This window comes from Malaclemys terrapin, chromosome 9 (genome assembly GCF_027887155.1).
Source record: "Malaclemys terrapin pileata isolate rMalTer1 chromosome 9, rMalTer1.hap1, whole genome shotgun sequence".
Lineage (NCBI taxonomy): Eukaryota > Metazoa > Chordata > Testudines > Emydidae > Malaclemys > Malaclemys terrapin.
Window position 1 is genome coordinate 16,435,970 of NC_071513.1, and position 22,348 is coordinate 16,458,317.

Here is a 22,348-nt window from a genome sequence, read left to right on the forward strand (position 1 = left end):
AGCTTTCGTGGGTAAAAAACTTCACTTCTTCAGATGCGTGTGTTATATAGGAGGTGAAGACTACAGGATCACAGTGGTCCCGTCTGGCCTTATAACCTATGAATCCTTAGAGCAATCATGTTGAGAATCCCCACACCAGCCTTTACAAACATGTTAAATACCTTGAATTAACTGGCCATAAGGTAAAATTAGGTTCACAATTCTAGTGTAGACATACACTAGGAAAGAAGGTGGTTTTTAACCATGTTAGCTAGCAGTTGGGATCAAACATGTGGTATAATCCTAGTGAGGACAAGGCATCTGTAGGTTGATGTAATCACTGCAAAAAGGTGTGTTTTTAACTCACAAGAGGTAACACAAGTTAACTATCTTACTGTAAAATCCTAGTGGAGGTGAGGCACTGTAGTTTTTGCCTCATGTGGCTCATTTAGATAAGCACATGGTGGAGGATGTAAGGCTGACTTTGACTAGCTATGTCAAGGTAAAAACTATCCATGCCTTGCCTCCACTAAAATTTTTCGAGATAACAATCTGGAGATAGCTAACTCGCTGTAAAAACAAACCTCCTTTTGCAATGAAGACATAGCTATAGTTTTAGCACCTGTTAGCAGTTTAGACCTTAGCCACCTAACACATGTTAAAATTTCAATTGCTTTGTCCTCACCAAGATTACACCATGTATTAGTTACCACATATGTTATAGGTTTCAGAAGGGTAACCGTGTTAGTCTGTATCAGTAAAAACAACAAGAAGTCCTTGTGGCACCTTAGAGACTAACAAATGTATTTGGGCATAAGCTTTTGTGGGATATAACCCACTTCATCAGATGCATGGAGTGGAAAATACAGTAAGCAGGTATAAATATACCTGCACATGAAAAGATGGGAGTTGCCTTAGCAAGTTGGCGGGGGGGGGTCGATGCTAACGAGGCCAATTCAATTAGGGTGGAAGTGGCCCATTCCCAACAGCTGACAAAAAGGGGTGAATTTCAACAGAGGGAAAAATACTTTTTGTAGTGCTAATGAGGCCAATTCAATCAAAGTGGATGTGGCCCATTCCCAGCAGTTGACAAGAAGGTGTGAGTATCAACAGAGCGAAAATTATTTTTTTAGTGACCCAGCCACTCGCAGTCTTTATTCAGGCCTAATTTGATGGTGTCAAGTTTGCAAATTAATTCCAGTTCTGCAGTTTCTCGTTGAGTCTGTTTTTGAAGTTGGCAAATGTTTTTGTACATTGGCCAAACCGGACAGTCTCTACACAAAAGAATAAATGGATACAAATCAGACATCAAGAATTGTAACATTCAAAAATCAGTAGGAGAGGGTTAGGGTTAGGAGAGCACTTCTATCTCCCTGGACACTCCCTGGACTTAAAAGTCGCCATTCTTCAACAACAAAAACTTCAAAACTCCCATCTTTTCATATGCTGTATATTTATATCTGCTTACTGTATTTTCCACTCCATGCAAGGCCAGACTGAAAACTGTATGTGCTTTAGCTTCACCACCATTTCTAAAATTTCAAGATTTCAGTTCCTAGTTAAGTTCCATTCAAGATATGAGAGAGAGAGAGAGAGGTGTGAGATGAGAAAAGAGATAGTCTCCTTAACTGAAAGACTGGTTAGAGGAACATTCATTTGACAACATGGGGCCTGATTTTCATTTATAATAAGGCCCCTTCACACCACTCTGGCACTCACTTTAAAGCCCCTTTACACAGTTCTAGTGTGAATCATTGTCAGGCCCATGGTGTTTAATTGATTGAAATGCTTGAGGGTGAGGGGGGGAAATGGCAATACTGTACAAACTGCAGCTTCTCCAAGGTGTTAAAATCTAATGAGCTTTCCCAGTTGTTTGAGAACAATAGGCTCGTGGCACCTTTTGTAAGATTTTCCTCAGTTCTGCTGCTTAGCTAAATGGAGCTGAGGGAGAACAACACTTGAAATTGGTTATTGTTTTCTTCTTTGAATGACAAGCCAATTAGTTTCAGAGTAACAGCCGTGTTAGTCTGTATCCGCAAAAAGAAGAACAGGAGTACTTGTGGCACCTTAGAGACTAACAAATCTCTAAGGTGCCACAAGTACTCCTGTTCTTCTTTAAGCCAATTAGTAGATTTCTCTGCAGACATTCATGTCCACATGATGACTTCTTTCAGCTTCAGGTATTTGTGACCAGTCATGGGATTCAGACCAAAGGCTAGCCCACTATTAATTCAGGGCACTACTTTTTGCAGGCTAGTCCTTATTCAAAACATGCTTACATTCTGTCTAGCATTCACACCAGGTTGCCATGTTTCTCTAAACATATTCACTGTTGTGCAGCTTATTAGTTTGCTGACAGATCCAGTTAATCTCTCTGAAAACAGAAAAACAAAACAAAAACTCTGCCGACACCCCACGCAAAAAAAAGTTTCATAGCCTATGGAATTAAACAATAGCTTCATTCTTAGCTTTTTCAGGCCTGTGATCAGTGATGAAGAAAACATACAAATGCAAACTTAGAAATGGGGATAAAATAAAGGAGCAAAAATAAATTGACAGACTGCAAAAGAATATATTGCTGCAATAATGACCAGAAGGTAAAAATATGTTCCCCATAGTGTTCTTCATTTAAAATCCCACATTCCTGATTAAAACTTTGTAAATTGTAATTATTATCAGAAACATATTCATAAACATATGTTTTAAAAAATGCAAATGACTTAACAATTCAGAAAATATGCATTTTATGTGCCACAGGGAATTTAATCTTTGAAAGCAGAAAAATGCATCAGATCCCATTCCCAGGTTGCACAGTAAATCAGTACTGCAACAGTGCCCATATTTTTCTCTACTTGTTTAAAATGTTAATTGAAAACTATTATTTACTGAAGAATATACTTTTATATTGTATTTGTAATAATAAAAACCTAGAGTATATTTAATTCTTAGTCATTTTTTTAATTTGCATCAATGAAGCATTCCCATATGAAGAAAGAAAAAAACAGTTTATGTTAATATCTCCTTATCTATATGTATTTATATATAATTCAGCAGGTATTTTATTTTATTTTGCTCTATTTTCCTCTGGAAAGGTCGAGTTTATTCAATTTAGATGCATTTCTGGTAAGTAAGAACAGCCTTCATAATTGTCATTTGTTTGTGAAATATTACTAAAACTATTGTTTCTGTGAGGGTAATTGGGTGTTGATTCTATTCTATTTCATATTTTGAGATACCACTAGAAATGATGAAATACTATAGATTCTAAAATGAGTATGGTCACTTAATTTTAAAGCAAAGCAATTACTGTTCTATTACCTGGTATTCTGAATCAATATCTTGTCTTGCAATTTGTGCTCATATCCACAATAAATCTATAATATTACAAGTAATCAGAGGTAAATAGCAACTGAGAAGAGCAGACATTCAACAGGGGTCCTCAGGTACTGTTTGTGTAAGTTACAGATAGACCATCCGTGAAAATAAAGGTGCTTTTGGGTCTTGTAAGTATATCTAAAATATCAAACTTGCCAAGGATGTACAGAAATGATGGACCGCTTGGAAACAATAAATTATATTTCATCACACAAAAAGACAGATAATTCTCACTTTTTTTTTTTTTTAAACCAGAGCTATAGCTAGTCCTATTGACGTCAAAGGGACTAGTAAAGTGCAAAAGGTGAGCTTGAACTGACCCCAAAAGTATATACACACTTTTATGAGGAAGGTACTTTTATATACTAGGTAACATTATTATAGTCGCTTTTAAGTCTAGTGGCTGTCCTTTTCTTTAGCTATCATCTTCCTATTTTTCTTTCTTTCTTTCTTTTTTTTTTTTACTCTTTATCTTCAAATAAACATCACAGCTTGTATTGCTTTCTGCGTGGATGGGATTTTTCCCACTTTGACGTACAGGAACAACAACATTACAATGTTTTTGTAATAGCTAAAAATAAGGGGCATAAATAATTAACGTTTAAATAAGAAAGCAGATCACTGCTATAAGAAGGGTAAATTAGAGATCTTTTATTTTTCATGACTAAAGAAAGTTTTAATACTACATCTGTCTTTTTTAAACATTACATATATGGCATTAGTTATTTGTAATATCCAGATATATTACTTAAATTTTAAAAAAATACTTTGTATTCCCACAAAGCTTTCCTTCACAGAGTACCAAATTACTTTACAATCATTAATACATTAAGCCTTCCAAAACTCCCCATGAGGTACGGTAAGGTACACTTTGAGCTAGGAGTGTAATTTTTAACACACTAATTCGATTGGAGCTTGCATGGGTATGTCTCCTCAAGCTGGGAATTATGCCCCAGTTCTAAGTACAGACATACCCTAAATGTTATTCCTATTTACAGAGATGGAGACCCCGAGATACTGAGAGGGATTAGAGATTTTGATACATAGTCACACTGCAAACTAATGTCACACAGGAACTTCCAGTGATGTACCTTACCCACTAGGCAATGCTGAATTGTGTAGTGGACAGGCTGACTATTATATCCCGCTGAACTCAATACAAGATCAGAGCTGAATTGATGTTGAACAGACTGTATTACATAGGATTAAATATGAGTTTGCACTTTGTGTCATTTTAAACTATTTTAAAATATGAATTCAGTATAAATATTTACTTTAGCAATGGCCTGGGCTAAGGGTGTGATGATGCAATGCTTAGTTTCTTTACTTCCACGAGACTCTTGCAGGAGTAAATATTGCAGGATTGAACACTAAACAAGCGACCTTGAAAATGACTTTGACTGCATTAAAACACAGAGTGCCAGAGGATACATCATCAAATTCACCCAGGTGTAACTCCATTGGCTTCCAAGGAGTGATGCCCACAATGAATTTGGTCCATAATATTGTTTTTTCAGAAGTGAGCCACTGGCAGGGCCATGATCTAGTCAACATGAGAGAAGTGTGGAAAGTGCCATAACCCTCTGTGTGTTCGGTGTCATACCCATTGACTGTGTCGTGACAAATATATGTTATCCCTGCTTTTTACTCCTGATCACATGGCAGAGCCAACACAGCAAAAAAGAGAGAGTGAGCTGCAGACTCCATCCCTTCCTGCACATCAACATTTGCAGTTCCAGTTCCACGTGGTTGCAGAGGTGTCACTAAGGGCTCATGTCCTTAGGTGTGACCTGGGCTACACGCTCATAGGTGTGTGCTGGTGCTTCCATATTTCCCTAAAATGTTTGTCTTCATTACAGATCACAAGATAGATGAAGGAGGAGAGCAGTTGTGGCTGGTCTACTCCTCGTTCGGCAAAAGTGAATGGGGAGTGAGTGGGCAAGGGCTATGGGAGGGAAGAACCCTTGTGTAACAGGCTGTGTAAGCCCCACATGGACAAGGAAGGGGCCAGAGAGGCCTTGGTGGTGGGGCTAGCCCCACTCCTCCAGTCCTGTCAATCATGCATAATAGGGAGGAGGCCTTTAAAAGGCAGAAACTGCTGTCAGCTTGGAGGGCATTCTACACAGCAGACTGCAGGAGTGACTTCTGAAGCTGTGGAGGGAATGCCTAGGGAAGAGACCTTCACCTTGATCCTGGGGAGAGTACAGTGGGCTCCCAGACAGACTGAATCTGTCTCAGAGACCTAGCCAGAGCAATTTCCCCAAATCCATTACACTGGGGCTGGATTGTTGGCAGCACTGTAGATTTGCTACTGCCCCCTGCCCTTTGCTGGGACTATGGGGAGGGAGTATCCCTGAACATGTGGGATTTGTGACTCTCATTTTGATCCCACAGCTGGAGAGATTTAAGGAGGCCCACAAAGTGCGGAGCCCTCCTTGCAAATAGCAGGGAAGTGGGGTCTGTTACCACCCAGAGTAGATAATTGGGTATGATCAGGTTTCCACCAAGGACTCTGTTATATCTTGGCTCTGTCTTCTCACTGTACCAGTCAGTGCAGCTGAGCGAGCTTACTGAAGCGGTGAAAGCCCTGCCCAGGAGAGCTCACAATTATGACAAGATGCAACAGGCAGATGAAGCTGACAAATGGAGGTGGACGTGAGACCATAAGGTAAAAGTGTGCCCAGTAGGTTTTGCATGCAGTGGTCTCAGTTCACCACCTGCCTCCTGGTTCTCTCAAATTCAGATATTGTTTGTAAGCGTATTTAGGCCTCTTACACTCTGCTCCTGTTAAACTAAAAATATAGAAGACATGCAGATGGCCAGAGTGCAAGAAGATCTATAAGGAATGAGGCGTTCCTAGAGAGAAGTTGGCACTGCACTATGTCGGAACTTAAAAGTTACAGTTAAAATTGTATAAACAATCCTGGCAAGATAAGAAGGTTTAGACAGAAGAATTCAGATGATGTGATCTGTTTAACTCAAGAGATGAGCTGCCACATTGTGAACACTGTGTACTCGAGAAATAACCTTATCAGGGAAGCTGTGCACAAGAAATTACAGAAGTCAATATTCACAGTATTCAAGCATGGAGAAAAATCTCAGCAGAGTGTCTGTTTCTGTACTGGCAATCTACAGATATTGGAGATATCCCTCAAGAGAGAAACTGGGAAAAAGGCAATTGAACTAATGTGATTCATAAAACTCAGCCTAGAGTTGGCTCAGGCACCAAGAATTTTTATTACAAATTAGTAAATTAAGTGAACAAATTGATGTTCTATTCAGATGCAGCTCAAGGGTTAGCTATCCCCCTAGCTGCCTAATACTTACCCACTACAAAAGTCCAAAGGCTGGCAATGTTCATCCAAAGGAAATTCAAAGTTCACCTAAATATTCTTCAACAAATTCAATAGCAATTAAATAATTTCAGGGACCTCAGACTGTATTGAAATACAAAGTTAATGGGCCACTCTTAGGAAAGCTGGCATCATTACATCTTTCTAATTCTGTGCCTGGCTTCTGGCCCTGGTTTGAGCAACCAAGGGACCATCCACCAGCTGAACACAGGCCAAGCTCTATTACCATAACTCCATGCCTTCTGCAAGGGTGGTGTAAGATCTGATTATGCCTAGCTGGAAGGATGTAGCCAGTGGGCTCTGCCTGAGTGATGCAAAATGAGTAGAGATCCACCCCAATGTGGACTCTCCAATCCCATGCTGACATCACTCCCAGTGACATTACACACACTGTATATTATATGGTATATGTTTCCCTGCATAAAATGTAATTAATACATCATACTATATATTTAACCTCCAAGACAAGAATAGAAATGACAACATGTGCGCGATATGTTAGAGTTAATTTTCCTGTGGAAGAGTGAAGTTAGCAGTTCTTGCATTTTTAAAATTGTAACTGTGCCACTTTAATGGTTTGGATATTTAATAGAACACACTTGGATAATACTAGCAATCAGCGGTATACTGTAAGAGAATCCATGCTAGACAATGTCATCCTCCTTGTTTCAGCATATCATGTGACATCACTGTTCTTTAACATGTTAAAAACATATATGCCACAATGAACATTTGTCTATGTACTATGTTAACCACTGTTTAATCTTAACTCTGGAAGGAGCTCAAATACCATGGTATGATAATATGAAGAGAATGATATTTTTAGTCAGCTGGTGTTTGTGAGTGTGTGTGTACGCATACACACAAACACACACTAGAAGTGTTGGCAGCTCCATAGTTAAGGCCACGTCTCTGCTTGAAGCAGGATTAAAATCCCTCTACTGCACAGTTCATTGATTGAATTTAGCCTCCAGATTTACCACAATTACTGTCCAGGGGACAACTAAATTTTCTAGGAGACTTTTGGGATAAAACAGTAACTAACTTTTCAAGGGAAAACAATTAACAATCAGTCACTCCTGAAATTTGGCCATTCTCCCTTTGGCTTTCCTCCTTGTAGCTAAACTTTGCCACACACTCCACACACACAGACATAGCACTACCTGTCAGACACAAGACACTTCAGAAATGTTCTAATTAAATACATTTCTCCTTTTTAATCTTTTTATTTGTCCTAAGCGAAGTTGGTGAACGTCAGTATCCATTGCACATTTCTATTTACTGCTGCCTAGCCTGCCTCTCCGACTGTCCTGAGATCCCAGCCAGTTCCTGACCGGAGAGCAAAACAGGCAGAGTCAGAAACTGGAAGTACATGGCACAAACCTGGTCCCCAGTTCTGCTCACTCTCCTGCCACAGCTCCATGGCTGACAGTCACTGAGATGCTTTGGCTGCCCAGGCAGTCAGCTTCCACACTGCTCAACTAGGAATCCATACACTCTCAGTTTCCTCTATCCTCCCATGTACCACCAGTCTCCAGTGAACCCAATCAGGTGCATCAGGAGGATGCCGAGTCTGACCTGCAGAATACAGGAAGTTTGCCACAGGGAGGAAAAAAAACCTGTCTCCTTTAGCTCCTTATGCATCCGAAGAAGTGGGCTGTAGTCCACGAAAGCTTATGCTCTAATAAATTTGTTAGTCTCTAAGGTGCCACAAGTACTCCTGTTCTTCTTTTTGTCTCCTTTAGGAAGCTCCTAGCTCTGCATCTCAGGCAACTTGGCCTGCAAGATATGCCCCTATTCTCTCTGTCCCCTCCTACTATATTCCAACCCTAACAGTAATATGGGCATGGAGAAGGCAAGGGTTGCTGCTCAAGATGCCTCAGGAGCAAGGTTTGCAGTCCCATATGGATGCAGCTTCTCCCTCAAGTGAGCCTCCTATAGTTCTCAATATCAGAAGTTCCATTTGTGTAAATGAGACACTGTATAGATCATATGTGGGAACTGAATTCTCAGGACCTCACAATTTAAAACCATGAGCCTCTAAGCTCTCCATTAGCCTGAGTCCAAGAGCAAACCCATAGACCTCCAATCACTAGGGGAGCCATAAATCCACACTGGATGAATGTGGGTTACACTAGGAAAACATATTATGTCTATAGGAGCGAGGAGATAAAGAAACTTGGAGTGAAAGGTCTCTAATAAGTAGCATGAAGAGATGGGTGTAGAAGAATGAAAAGACAAGATGACAGGGAGCTATAGAGCAAGGCTCCCTAAACTGCTCTACACGCCTTCATGTCATGTCCCTCCAGCAGAGCCCCGATCCTCCCCACACAAAAAGCTCTGAGCTTCACCCCTTGATTCATTCCCTCTACTGCCTCAGTTTCCCGGCACTCAGCTCTAAATCCCTCCACTCCACATTGCAGATCAGACTCTACACAACCTCAGCACGATTACTATGTTACCAAAACAAATACTTCCACAAGAAAAGACCTAATTTCTACCTTTAAACACCTGGACAATCTTAGATACTGTTCTTGTCAAAGCCACTGTGAGGGACTGCCTTTGTGCACTGTAGATGATGTTTGAGGGGTAAGAAGTATGAATTGTGGTTAGTCTGGGTGTGATGGTCACCTTAACTAGTGATTTCCCCAGGTTTTAGTAGTTGAGTTGAAAGGAAATACACCCATGCCGCCTTGTCTATAGGTTAGGAGAATGCTGGTGGGGGATATGTAACATACACATAGCCAAATTCATATTGTAGTAGGGGCTCCAAACTCCCACCCCAGGCCTTGGGAGAGACAACCACCCTAGCAACCTTTGGGGAAGAAGGAATTCACCAAGATTGACACCAACGCCTTTATCTGTAAACGATCAGCTCATCAGCACGTCACCTGTATCAGCAAACCGTCTACATACCCTCCAGGTCAGTCCCTAGGTCACCAATCAGGACACTTCCTTCCCTTTGGGCTGTGGCTGATGGCCATCTGCAGTAAAAATACAGGCTCATGGTGGCCACACAGGCTGGCTGTTCCCTTCACCCATCCTCTAGCTCAGACTCTGGTTCTGCAGCCTCCTTGCAGCAGCCCATCTCAGACAGCATTCCCCTCCTCCCAATTGGAGGGAAGTTGGCAGCATGAAGAATGGACGGGATTTCCTGCCATCTTTTTAGCCAACCAGGCTCCTGGGGGCAGGGTAGAAGGCTTGCCTTTTCATGCCATCCAAATGTGGAGATGTCTCTACTATATATATTTCTACTGTATGTTTAACATACAGTAATGAGCCCTATTGCCAAATACGACATCATTTACATATTAGGTCCTGTTTCCTAATACTTTCTAAATCAAAAAGCATATACTTATTGCCTAGGCAGCTATTAAAATCATTTACTGTTTCAACTAAATGTATAACTTCCAAATCCAGGCTTCTAAAGAGAAACTTCCCACTCAGATTATGAGTTTGATGTTGAATGATAAGATTTTGAACGCTGAAGGAATGACTCCCTGAATAGTATTTCTGTTGCACTACTCCAGGCAGTGTCTGAAGGTTGATTACTGTGTGTACCTAAACCTATCTATAAGTAGTATATCCGTCGGTCAGAATGTTAAACATATGACATTGTGTTGAGCTCTGCCCCTAGTACTGGAATGCCTGATCAAGGGAAATAAAACAATTTCTCCTCATCTGAATTCAAAATGAGGATCCTGTAAAACTGTGAGCAACTAACATGGAAAAACAGCATCTTAAGTGATACTCTACTGTTGATACAGTTACAGATTAACTCACCTCCTCAATGTACTAGGAAGCAAAAATGAAGCAAAGTTTATAAAATCTGCAGTTATAAGAAGACTCAAACACTAGTACATGAACATTAGCAATGTGTGGGTCCACTGGGATTTCATGGAGTGGTTTCTGAAGCAATCTGTGCATTGGTAAATACCACATTTTTCAATGAGCACAGGAAGTCTGCAAAGCTTTTTGTGCAAAAAAAGCAGGTTAAAACTCATTAGCGCTCACATCAGGCATTTGATGGGCTTTTCAAGATGCCTTACTGTCATAAAGTGAAAAATCACAGGTAGAAATTGGTTTATATTTTTAAACATCCTGGATTTTCTTTCTAGCCAGAGAGCAAAACTGCCCCCATGCCAGACATATTCCCCTGATTATTCTCCTATTGTTTCGAAAATATGAGATTTGACAAGGGTTGTAAACATTGCCATTAAACTCTTCTCCTAAGGGCTGGAACAGAGTGTGTGTGTGGGGGGGGAGAAGCAAAAATACAGATGACTTGAGTGTTAGTTACCTCCATCTTGAGGGTTAATAAGTATAACTTATAACAAAATGCCTTTGCCACCTCAAGACTGGAGTGCTGCAAAACCCAATGCATGAGGTTTTATCTTAGGGCCATTCAGAACTTCACATGCCAAACTATGAAGTGACAAAGAGTCCTGTGGCATCTTATAGACTAACAGACGTTTTGGAGCACAAGCTTTCGTGGGTGAACATTCACTTCATCAGACATGTACATGCATCTGTACGAAACATTCACCCACGAAAGCTTATGCTCCAAAACGTCTGTTAGTCTATAAGGTGCCACAGGACTCTTTGTCATTTTTTACAGATCCAGACTAACACGGCTACCCCTCTGATACTTAAAACTATGAAGTGGTATTTCTCACAGGGAGATGTTGGTTCTGTTCCACACAACCCTAAATAATTGAGTTATTTTCAGGCAGCCTTTCTCCTTGTGCAAGTCCATGGCATTAGTAGTAGCTGAGGTGTTCAAGTTTACACTTTCTGGTTTAAAATGGGGGAGGGTGGCGGTCAGCTGTTTTCTGTAAAGGCCCCTCATCTCTCAACCTCTCACCTCATCTTGGTATGACAAAGCACAGATCTGTTGACCTTCAAGATGTGCTGCAAAGGTTACATGACTTCTCAGGCTTTCCACAAGCATCAGTTGGGGTCCAAATGAGGTGAGAGGAAAGATTTTATGTGCAGTAGGTAAGCATTTTCTTTTTCCAGATTGATCTTTTGAGTTTTTATTATAACAAAGGTACCTAATGAAGCAGATAGGCACCTTCTGATAAACAAACAAAAATAATATTATATGTAGATGTGACCAGCAGCAATTTATAAATAATAAACTATCAGGTATAAGAGTTTTCTTACAGAGATGAACAAATTAAAATGGAATGTGATTTTTTTTTAATCTTGGATTACTACTATTACTATTTCCCATTAACTAAGGCTGATTTTATAGCTCAGATTGCAAACTGTAACTAGCAGAGACTAAAGGAGCATTGTAATTGGCCGCATTGTGTTTTAAAGTCTGGAACTCACAGCCAAAACATTCCAATACCAGTGACAGTTTGTAGAGATCAACGTAGCTGACTGGAGGCATCCTGGCCTTCTACAGGTTATACACCACAAAAATAAAATAAAGTGAAAAAACATGAGGGGAATTCAACTTTTGCAGGTACAGTAGTATGGCTTGCCTTGAGGGCAAAGGCACGCTGTTGGAATTGTAAGCAAAGATTAGCATGCTGGAAAGAAAAGAGGTGGTTTTTTTTATTTTTATTCTGACCTCCTTGGTGCAGTAGGCTACTCTGCATCATGGGTCTGGATCAAATGATATCTGCAAATTTAAAATAACTAAATCAGACAAAGGCTAGACACCTCAGTGTTCTTGCAGTGCTCAAAAGTTAGGGGAATAGAAGTTTGCTATCTTATTTCTGTAAATGATTTACCATAAACAAAACAAAAAACAAAAAAGCAAGACATCTCCAAGGTGTGTTTTAGGGCAGCATGATTTTATTTTCTTATTTTTTATTTAAATTCAAGGAACTCCTCTATATGATGAATAATGTAGCACCACAGGGTCTCATTACCACATGATAACCCCATTCCTTATGGTATATAATTGAATAAATAAGGAAGGCCAATGAATCCCTGTTTATTTATGTAATTAATGCAAAGTTCACTGTGTTCGCAACAGATTTTAGGTGGATTTTATTACCCAAGGGAAAAGTAAAAATAACAACCCCTATGAACTGTTAGTGATTAGTGGAGGTTTGCAGAAAACACATACCTGTAGAATCCTTTTGGCAATAAACCTCCTGTTTGTTGTCTAACATGCAAGGTGGCACCAGCACAAAAAAGTATAGACCCTGAGTCATTAATCAAATGGTCCTAAATGCTCCCCTCCTCTGTTGAACTGGAGAAGAGGAAAAGAGTGCAAACACTGGACAAATGTGGATGCTGTACACAGAAGGTGGAACAAACCCACGGCATCTTCACCCTCCCACTGAGCCTATGGAAGTTTCTCAAAGCCTGCTGTAAGGGAAATATGTGTTTGGAATGGTCACATGGGGGGAAAAGAGGGTTTTGAGCAAGGGCCAGCCACTCCATGTGCTCCCCATTGAACTTGGTTTTTGGACATAAATTTAATGCTGCACTGTACAGCATAAACTTCCAAACTATGGGCCTGACTTTGCTCCCAAGATTCACACACAAGAGAGGTTAGGTGCCTTTGCAAAAGTGTCCCCATGCCCGACAGAGGACTCTCCTTCCATCTGGAGATCGATGTGGAGATGGGGAGGGAAGGCGGGAGATCCAAAGCCAGTGTGGAGGAAAAGGGCCATCTCGAGGTCTCTAGTCTCCTTCAGACTCCTCACAATCATCCATGTGAATCCCGCCCAGATCTGGGAGCAGGCCCCACAATCTGTTCCATGGGATCACTGAGTCAAACGCACTCTCGTAACGGAATGATTGGGGAGACAGCTCCATCAGGAGAACCTCATTGATTTCCTCCCCTTAGATTTCTTCCAGGAGGTTAATGGTGAGGCTGGCCCCACTTGAGGCAGTCACAGAGTGCAGGAGTGGAAAAGAAGCAATATGGGCCAATACAGTGAGCCAGAACAGAAACAGGCACCTCAGGGAATCAAGATGAGGGGCTTCCATCAGATCTGATATTCTTCAATTATTACTGGTGTCTATGAGAGATTGAGGCCTTGCTGTCCATCACCTTCAAGTAGTCCCAAACAACTCCTGCGTCAATGAAAAAATGAATCCAAAATATGCCCATTTCATTATCTAGATAGTTTACTTAACTGTTCTCGTTCCACGTCTTTGTGTGTGAGAGATTGACTTGGCTCCCGTTGATTACATAATTATGAATGGTTTACTGTAGGCTCTGTTACATAAAACATACTGGGAATAAAATCTGTGACCAAAGATTCTATTCCCCCTACAAATCAATGGAACCAGATTATATTTTGTGTCTTAATTACGTCTGTAGCTGACAAAACAGCATCAAAAGACAATAACGTTTGATGAAATTAAAAATAAAGTAAAGCTAAGCCATATAATTAATAAAACATTTCAGGTTTCTCTTTGTAGATTCCAGTATCTTTGTCTATTTCAGCAGATGAAAACAAAAACACCCCTTGAGTTTTAATTTTGAAGTCTGGTTGTAATTTTTGTTACGTTCACCAATGTCAGAATACAAACATATTTGTAATATTTAGTTCATATTGTACTCTGTATAAAATCCATGTAAAACTAAAAATATTTTGAGGGAACTCTGGATGTTATATAAATAATTGAGCAAGAGAATCTTGTTAAATATTTAGAAAATACATCTTGATATTTTGATACTTTGCAGCTCTACCCTTTTAAAATTTATCATATGCAAGTTTCTATCAAGAATTGAAGAATTTCATTATAACTGGGATTTTGTATTGGTTTTCAAGTGAACACCACCACAATATGTGCATGAACTCAAAAGGTTTGATACTGTTTGGTGCAGATAAGAATCCAAAAGTTCAGATCACTATCCAGATCTTATCCAAACTACGCAGACCTCTTGGGTCTGTGAGACTGAGTTGCATATCTCATAGAAATAAGCAACTCTTTGAAAATGTACAGTACTCAGCATTATTATTGCCATCACTTTTGTTTCCAGTCTCACCTGGGACTATAGCCTGCTGTTCTTCTTCAGAATATTTTACATACTTTGTCCTTCTTGTTCAAGGGCCTGAAGTCAGTGGATTAATTTTAATGGCTTTTAGTGCTGCTGAGAAGTCAGAAGAGTGAAAAGACATTTATCTGAACATTTCAGAACCCCAACAAAATTCAGTTTGAGTTTGATTTTTAAAATATGGACAAAGATTATGGCCATTTGTATCTATTCAAAATTGTTTGCCTTGCCTTACTTACATAGCATCGTCCTTCTCTATAATATTACAGAGCACTCCATAAGTACATCAATTAAAGCATCGTATAAACACAACACAGAAATTACATTCTATGTTGACTTACACTAGTGTAAATCCCTAGTGAGTCAATGAAGTTAATGGATATGACACCATTATGGTGGAGTTTTACACTGGGGTAACTGGGAACAGAATATGGCTCTCTTGCTATCAATTATTCACAATAAAGCAGCATGTAGTCTAGCAAAATAACAATGTTTGTACCATTTTCATCTGTGGAATGACCTTGTTCCAAAATGTTGCATATTCATAGATGTTTACCACAAATAGTAGATATGGTCAAATAATGGGGGAAGAAAGGGGAACCTCTGGAATAGTGAATAGCTGTAGTGAACAGTTTGCAAACATTTTTTTGAACCACAGACAGTCTGACAATTATTTGTCCAAATGTTTTGGTGGAGATAACAAATATATTCCCTGAAATCTAGAATGGTTTGAAAACTAAAAAAGAGTTTAAATTTGTCCTATTTTTGTTTGCTGTCCAGCTGTTTGACCAGCAATAGTGATTAGTACTCCTGTTAACTGTTCCAGTACTGTATTTGCCAACATTTACTTATTAGCTATGATTAATTTTGAAAGAAAGATAAGACAGTTCCCACAACAACCTGCATCAATGGGTTGGGGAAATTGATGGGGCTGGTGGTGAAAAGGGGACAGTCCCAGCAGCAAGGGAGAGACACTTGCCAAAGAACAATAGGTAGGTTCTCAACTAGGAGTATCTGGCATCCATTGGCCAGCTGGGGAAAAGGGTGCTGGTTGGTCAGCATTCCCCAGCTCCCAGGATTTAGCCCAGGGCCAGGGTCATGTGGAGCCTCTTTTGGCTCCATTACAGCAGCCCACCCGAACTAGGAATGGGAACCTGGCCTAGCAGATGCTGTGGGCCTAGATGATCACCTGTTTTGGGGTTCAGGAAGGACTTCCCCTCCTCATGGGCCAACTGGTGGAGGACTGAAGAGTTTTTTGTCTTCCTCGCAGCACCTGCAAGCCCCAGTGGTTAAGTAGGAACGTGCATGGTACCTAACTGAGGTACTGGGGCGGTGTTGTTTACTCGTCACAGCTTGCGGCCGGTTTCTAGTGAGGCTAAGAGAATAAAATGAATGGTTCCCAGAGGTTTTGGTTTCAGGTCTTGGGTTCATGTGATAAGGTGAGAGCTTGTGGTCTTCATGGGCTGAGGTCAGACCTGGTGGCTCTCACTGGCCAAGGTCCCCAATCTGCTGCACCCTCTTGTCCCTCTCCTTGGAGGGAAGATGCCAGGACTCAGAGAGAGACGAGTTCTGGGGGCTAGTTTGAGGAGAACCTACCCCGTGTTATATGTTACATGACAAGGAGCCCTGTATTCCCCGCAATGGAACCAATTAAATGCCTGGTATCGGAGAGTATGAGTGATGGACAGGTAGTGCTCCTCTCTTGTATTAAAGTTTAATAAAAGTTGCAGCTTGCTGCTTAATTCCATACATGTGTCTGTCCTCATTTTGCTGCTCTGTCCACATCAATGTATTTTGCAACTTTGACAAGTGAGAACAAAAAAATCACTTGTGTCAAATAAAGCATTAAATCAGATTGGGAGTCACTCTTTGCCTGTTCAGTTTCTGACATATTGTCTAAAATTCCTCATTTTCTTCCTTGTTTGCACTCTGCTGTCAACTGAATATTATGCAGTGCTCCTTTCTCTATAGGGCCTCCCCTTCATCAGCATGCTTCCATAGTAGCTCCTTGAACTTGTTTGAAAATTGATGAATTTTGTTTCTGATTTTTGAAACTTTATGAAGAGATCACAGGTGTTAACTATTTGATCTGAACTACTTCTAATATCTTTTGTAGGTCACAGTAATGTTTACGTTCCTTAACTGGATGAATGCACAATCACTACCAGTATAATTTTATTATTTATATTACAGTTATGCCCACCGGCCCCATCAGAATCAGTGCCCCATTGTTCTAGGTGCTACAGAGTAGTCAATATTCCCTTCACAAAGAGCTTACAATCTAATTTAAGACAAGGCACAAATATAAGAATAAACAATAAGAGAATTCAGGAATAAGGATGAGGGTCACATACACCAGCCACATGTAGGGTGAGCAGGATTCAAGACTATCATTCTGTGTGTGCCATGCGCGAACGCACGCACCTACCCACACACCCACCTAGCAGGAAAAAACATTCTCACATATGTTTCCACAAATGCTCACTCATGTGACTTTGAAATTACTTTTCTGGGAATATTAGTGTCAATAAAACTGTCACATGACTGTTGGTGGAAAGTGAACACAAAAGGGGAACAAGGCTGGCTGAAGAAATCCATGTAGAATTTCAGAATGAACTTGCAGCGTTTTCCCAGTGGTAGTTATAAGCAAACATCTAGAAGGTTTGAAAGCTCAGTCCGATTACTGTAATGTATAGGAATACAGGAGTATCCCGATAAACAGCGTGTGAGCTTTCTAATGGAACTCACCATGTTATATGATTTAGAAGCTGCCCGAAACTAATCAGAGTAGCAGAACAGATGTAGCTAAGTTTGTGTATATTTAGTAAACGTGGTTATGGGACCCAACCCTGTGTGGTTTCTTACATTATTATTGTTGGGTAAAGAGCAATAGACACAACAGTTACACACCCCCAAAAATGCAGTTTCTTAATGTTGATTCAGACCACTTAAATTAAAAATTAAAAAGCAGAAATTTTGCAAGGTTCCTATGACTGGTCAAGACAGCCTGGAAATATTACAAGAACAGCTTGTCTTATGGTTTTTTTGGCTCATTTTCTGGACCTGACTAGAACCTGGGAGTAAAGAGATCCTTAAAAAATTATGGGGAAAATGTTAACCAGCACTTGACAATTCACAACAGGGTTGGTTTAGGTTCAGACTGAGTTTTGGGTGAAGATTCATGGGGAGGCAGAGTCTTCTTATTTTTTAAAAAAACTGGTTAGTTCATCACCAGATCAACAACCTTTACAATTTTTGAGATAATTTTTACTTTAGAGGACATAATTTTTCCTTCTAAGTCAGAAAGATGGCAGAGGAAAGCAACTGTACTCCTCTAGGCAATCATCATTTCCTTGAGAATTACCTTTTTATTGAATTTTGTTTTCAATATTTTCCTTAAAAGCCTTATGCTAGGGATTTACCAACTGAAAATATAGATTGTGATATTTGTAGCTGGTCATCACTTCAGTCTTAAACCCTGGTTGTTAGATTTAAACATTAGCAATGAGCCACTTTAATATAATTTTGGTACCCCTAACTTAATATTGCATGTAAAACATTATAATTCACTACAAGTGCTTAGTGGGTGGCAGCAAATTTATATTGATTAATGTTTTCTCTGCTGCACTCATAATGTTCTTCTCCTTAGAAACAGGAAAAGGACACAAATAGCAATATAAAATATAATATGACACACATATAAAAGAGGGGGAGTGAAGAAATGACATTTGAACAGAACTATGAGAAGTACTTGTTATTCCATCGAGGTATTGATTATTTTTAAAAAATACCAGAAAACTAAGCATATTCCATAATGTAATCACTAGAACTCCCCAGATTAAATATATGACTCATTTATCTAAAATTAAATATAGTCATTCTTTTAAATTGAAATTAAAAAAAAAAATCTAACGTATTGGACCAGTCGTGTTATGTTTGTCATGGAATGAAAAATAGGATGTTTTAACCTTTTTCATAAAAATCATTCAACTTGAAGGTTTCCTCTAGTCCTAGCTCAAAATAAGTTGGGTACCCCCAACTTGTTCATCCAACCTGAGTTTTCCATATGTCCCGGGAGCAAGCTGTTTCTTCTAGCTAAACTATGAAAGTCACCCTCATGTGTTCACTTGAATATTTCTTCAAACTTAAAAGCTCAATTAAGGAGAAGGAATCAACTACCCAGCTTCTTAAATCACATTTAGATAGCACATTTTAAAAGATACACTGCCTAGTGATTTGTTCAGTCACTTATGTCTCAATGCTCACATAAATGTTTCAGAATATTTGAGCTGAAGAAACGATGCATACACCACAATGGCCATAATCACTACCTTAGATGTCATACCGAAAATGTATTTAGTAGTTAATGAATAGGCTAAGTCCTTATCCTGTTCTCAACATAGTAGACAGGGCCTGGGTTAGTGTCCAAACTCAACCCTTTCCTGGGTTTGGCTTTCTTAGGAACTCCACGAAGAACAGCATAGATCTCAGGCTAACCTGCCTCCCTCGTACTCTTCTGGACACTAATGTTCCCAATAGACACAGTCAATCTGAGGCCCAATTTCCCACATGAAACACACTAGAACGGGCTCCTCACTATATTCTGGGGAAGGATCTTTTTGGCTCCCCCTTGGCTCCTTTCATTTTTCCATATGATAGTTTCTGTGTCTAACTGTCCCTCAGGTGAAAGTCAAGCCATTTTTCAGTTCAGTCTTAACCTATAGACTTACTAACTTTTCGGGCACCTAGAGTTGAAAAATGTAGAGCAGCATCACCCAATTCACTGCACAATTAGAAAAAAATTAATCTGAAGAAATTAAGCTAATAAAAGATGCAGTGGGATGAAACATAGTTTTCATCTGAGCCAGAAGGCATCAAAATTGCATCCATGGACGTTTGTACTAGGGATATCTCCACATAGTTGCTTCATTAATACATGATATCATACTTACAAGATTTACCATTTACCCAGCACATATGGGACAAAGTGGTGGACGCACTAAGTACAATAGGCTTCTCATGGGCTTGTGATAATTCCCGTGCAATTTCTAAACATCACCACTCATATGTCTGAATTAGAAAGGATGTAGCTATCTACTCCATTAATGAGACTCCAGCTTTGCCTCTGATAAAAGTTTCAAAAAAGCTAGTCATTCGTGCAGGTTTATTCAATGCCAGCTAATTAAGTAACTCAGTGTAATTAATCTTAAAATTAGAAACTAGTTGAGTTTTCATTTTTGTTTAATCAGATTATTAATAATGCAAATAGTCTTTTAATTATTCTTCCAGTGTACGCCTCCCTCAGTACAAACACACATTTTGACTTTCAAAACACATTCATTAGTGTTCAAGTTCTTTTCTCAAAAACTAGAAATTGGATGCCCTTGTCAGGAAATCATCTTGGATTTCAGCTGGCAGAGAATTCCTCACAGATTCCTGAGGTATTAAGCCCTCTTTCCCATCACACTTTTCTCCCTTTTATAAATACTACTACATGATCGCTTCATTGTATTTTGTCAAAGCCTAGAGCCTGCGTCCTGTCTAAGGCTTCAGAATTCCCCAAGGAAAACCCAGGCAATTCTTTGTTGGGAAAGGGTACATTGAGGATGTGGTATTTATGCCTTACTAGCTTTTCACTTGCACTCTTAGCATTCCTTTTCATCAACCCAAAGCTGAGGGACCCCTCCCTACATGAACCTTTACTGATATAAATTAGCACTGCAGCTATGTGCATTCTGTCCCAGAAAGGACTGGATATATACTTGTTACCAAAACCCCTCAAAGTCAATCCAATTGTGGGGTTGTAAATTGCTCGATATTTTATATAGACATAGGAAATTCAAAGCAAACCCAAAAACTCTGATTAGGAAGGTGGAACTCTTCCTCCTGAGTCACTAGTAGCTAAATTTCCCTGATAATGTGATGGGGTGATGTGCAGATGCGGGCCACTTGCAGTAAGTATAGGGGTATACACCCCGCATCCTGGCCAAATCCCACTTCTAATTACCTTCTGCCTATCTAAAATGATCCTGTGGTTTCAATTGGATGTTATAGTTCTACACTTCCTGCCCTAAGCTGGTGTTGTATGACCTCATGATGTTGAATTCATCCCAAAGTGGATGTTTTCAGTGGCGGATAAAGTGATTGCTGTGTTAGGTTTGTAAAGCACTTTAGAATACAAACTGCCATATAAATTTAAGATAAAAATATTGGGCAGGATTGATCCCAGGCAAAAGCAGTGTACTCCTTTGTGTTTCCTGGGATCTATGGATTTTGGAGGAGGCTGTGACGCTGGAAGACAAGGTGCCAGCTCATGGCAAGGCCACTGAGCCTCATTAAACACTGACAAATACATAGTTGGAAACCAGTCTGGCTTGCCTATGTTTTAGTATGGTTAAAATAGATATTAATGTTATAAGAATGTGTTTAGTGTTTAGACGTTATGGAATGCTTGTAAGATACTGCATGTATTAATCCTGTTTATAATATCTGTATCCCATGTTATAAGATAATATTTAAATGTTTTCTCTGTAACTATAAAAATGTTTGCTAAGACTATAAAGCCCCCATAGTCTGGGATGAAACATTACTAAGTATGAAATACTAGTTTACCACAAGAGGTGTTCTCTCTTTCCCCAACAAAATAAGGTCTACAGACATCAGATAAGCCATTTGGACAAAAGACTTTGTTGGTTTTTCCCCTGGACACCCATGAAGAGGAGACATGCACAACCACTCATCTCATCAGTTTGAACACTGGGGAAAGGGTATAAAAATCCCTGTTAAAGAAAAATTGTGTCTCTATGATGTTTGAACTCAGAGGGATGACTATTTCTAAGCATAAACAAGGGGTCCCCAGCAGTTTTGCTTGGGTTAGCCCTTACGGGCATAGAAAGCTTGCATATTATAGCAATTACTATATTCTTTTGGAACTTAAGACCCTCTCATTTGTGTGTGTATGTTTACCGGGTTTAACCTTGTAAATATCTCTCATTTATTTTGCCTAGATAATAAATCTTTAGATAGTTTATTACAGGATCGGTTACAAGCATTGTCTTTGGTTTGAGATCTGAAGTTGACCAGGGCACAGTTGACCAGCGGATAAGGGAGTAACCTGAATATTGATGTGATTTTTGGTGTAAGGGACCATCTATCACAAAGACAAGCTTACCTGGGTGGCAAGATAGACTGGAGTGCCCCAGGAGACTGTCCTTGACTCCATATCAAGGCTGTTACAGTGTTTGAGGAGTTCACGCTTGGTACTTGGTTGGTGAAATCTTATTACAGAACAAACAACAAATTTGGGGGTTGTGCCCTGGTTTGTGGCAGTCTGCCCAGAGGTTGGCACCCACATCGTGAGTTACTCCAGACAATTTGACAGAGGCATATCCTCATATCCTGGGAGGGAACAAACTCACCCCCCATCCTAAAAAAAAATTGGTAAAACTCAGAGAAGGTGAATCTTACAGATTATTCCATACTCTGATGTAAAGCTTTTACACTGGAAAGAATAAATAGGGCCCCAAATGATCAAATAAAGGCAGAATTTGGCTGCCCATGGATTATGTACATTACAAGTGACAGCAACATTAAACTTATCAGCAAAAATAAACTTCACTGAATAAAAAACAAACTTAAGTGAAAAGAATCCTCTATACATCCCCAG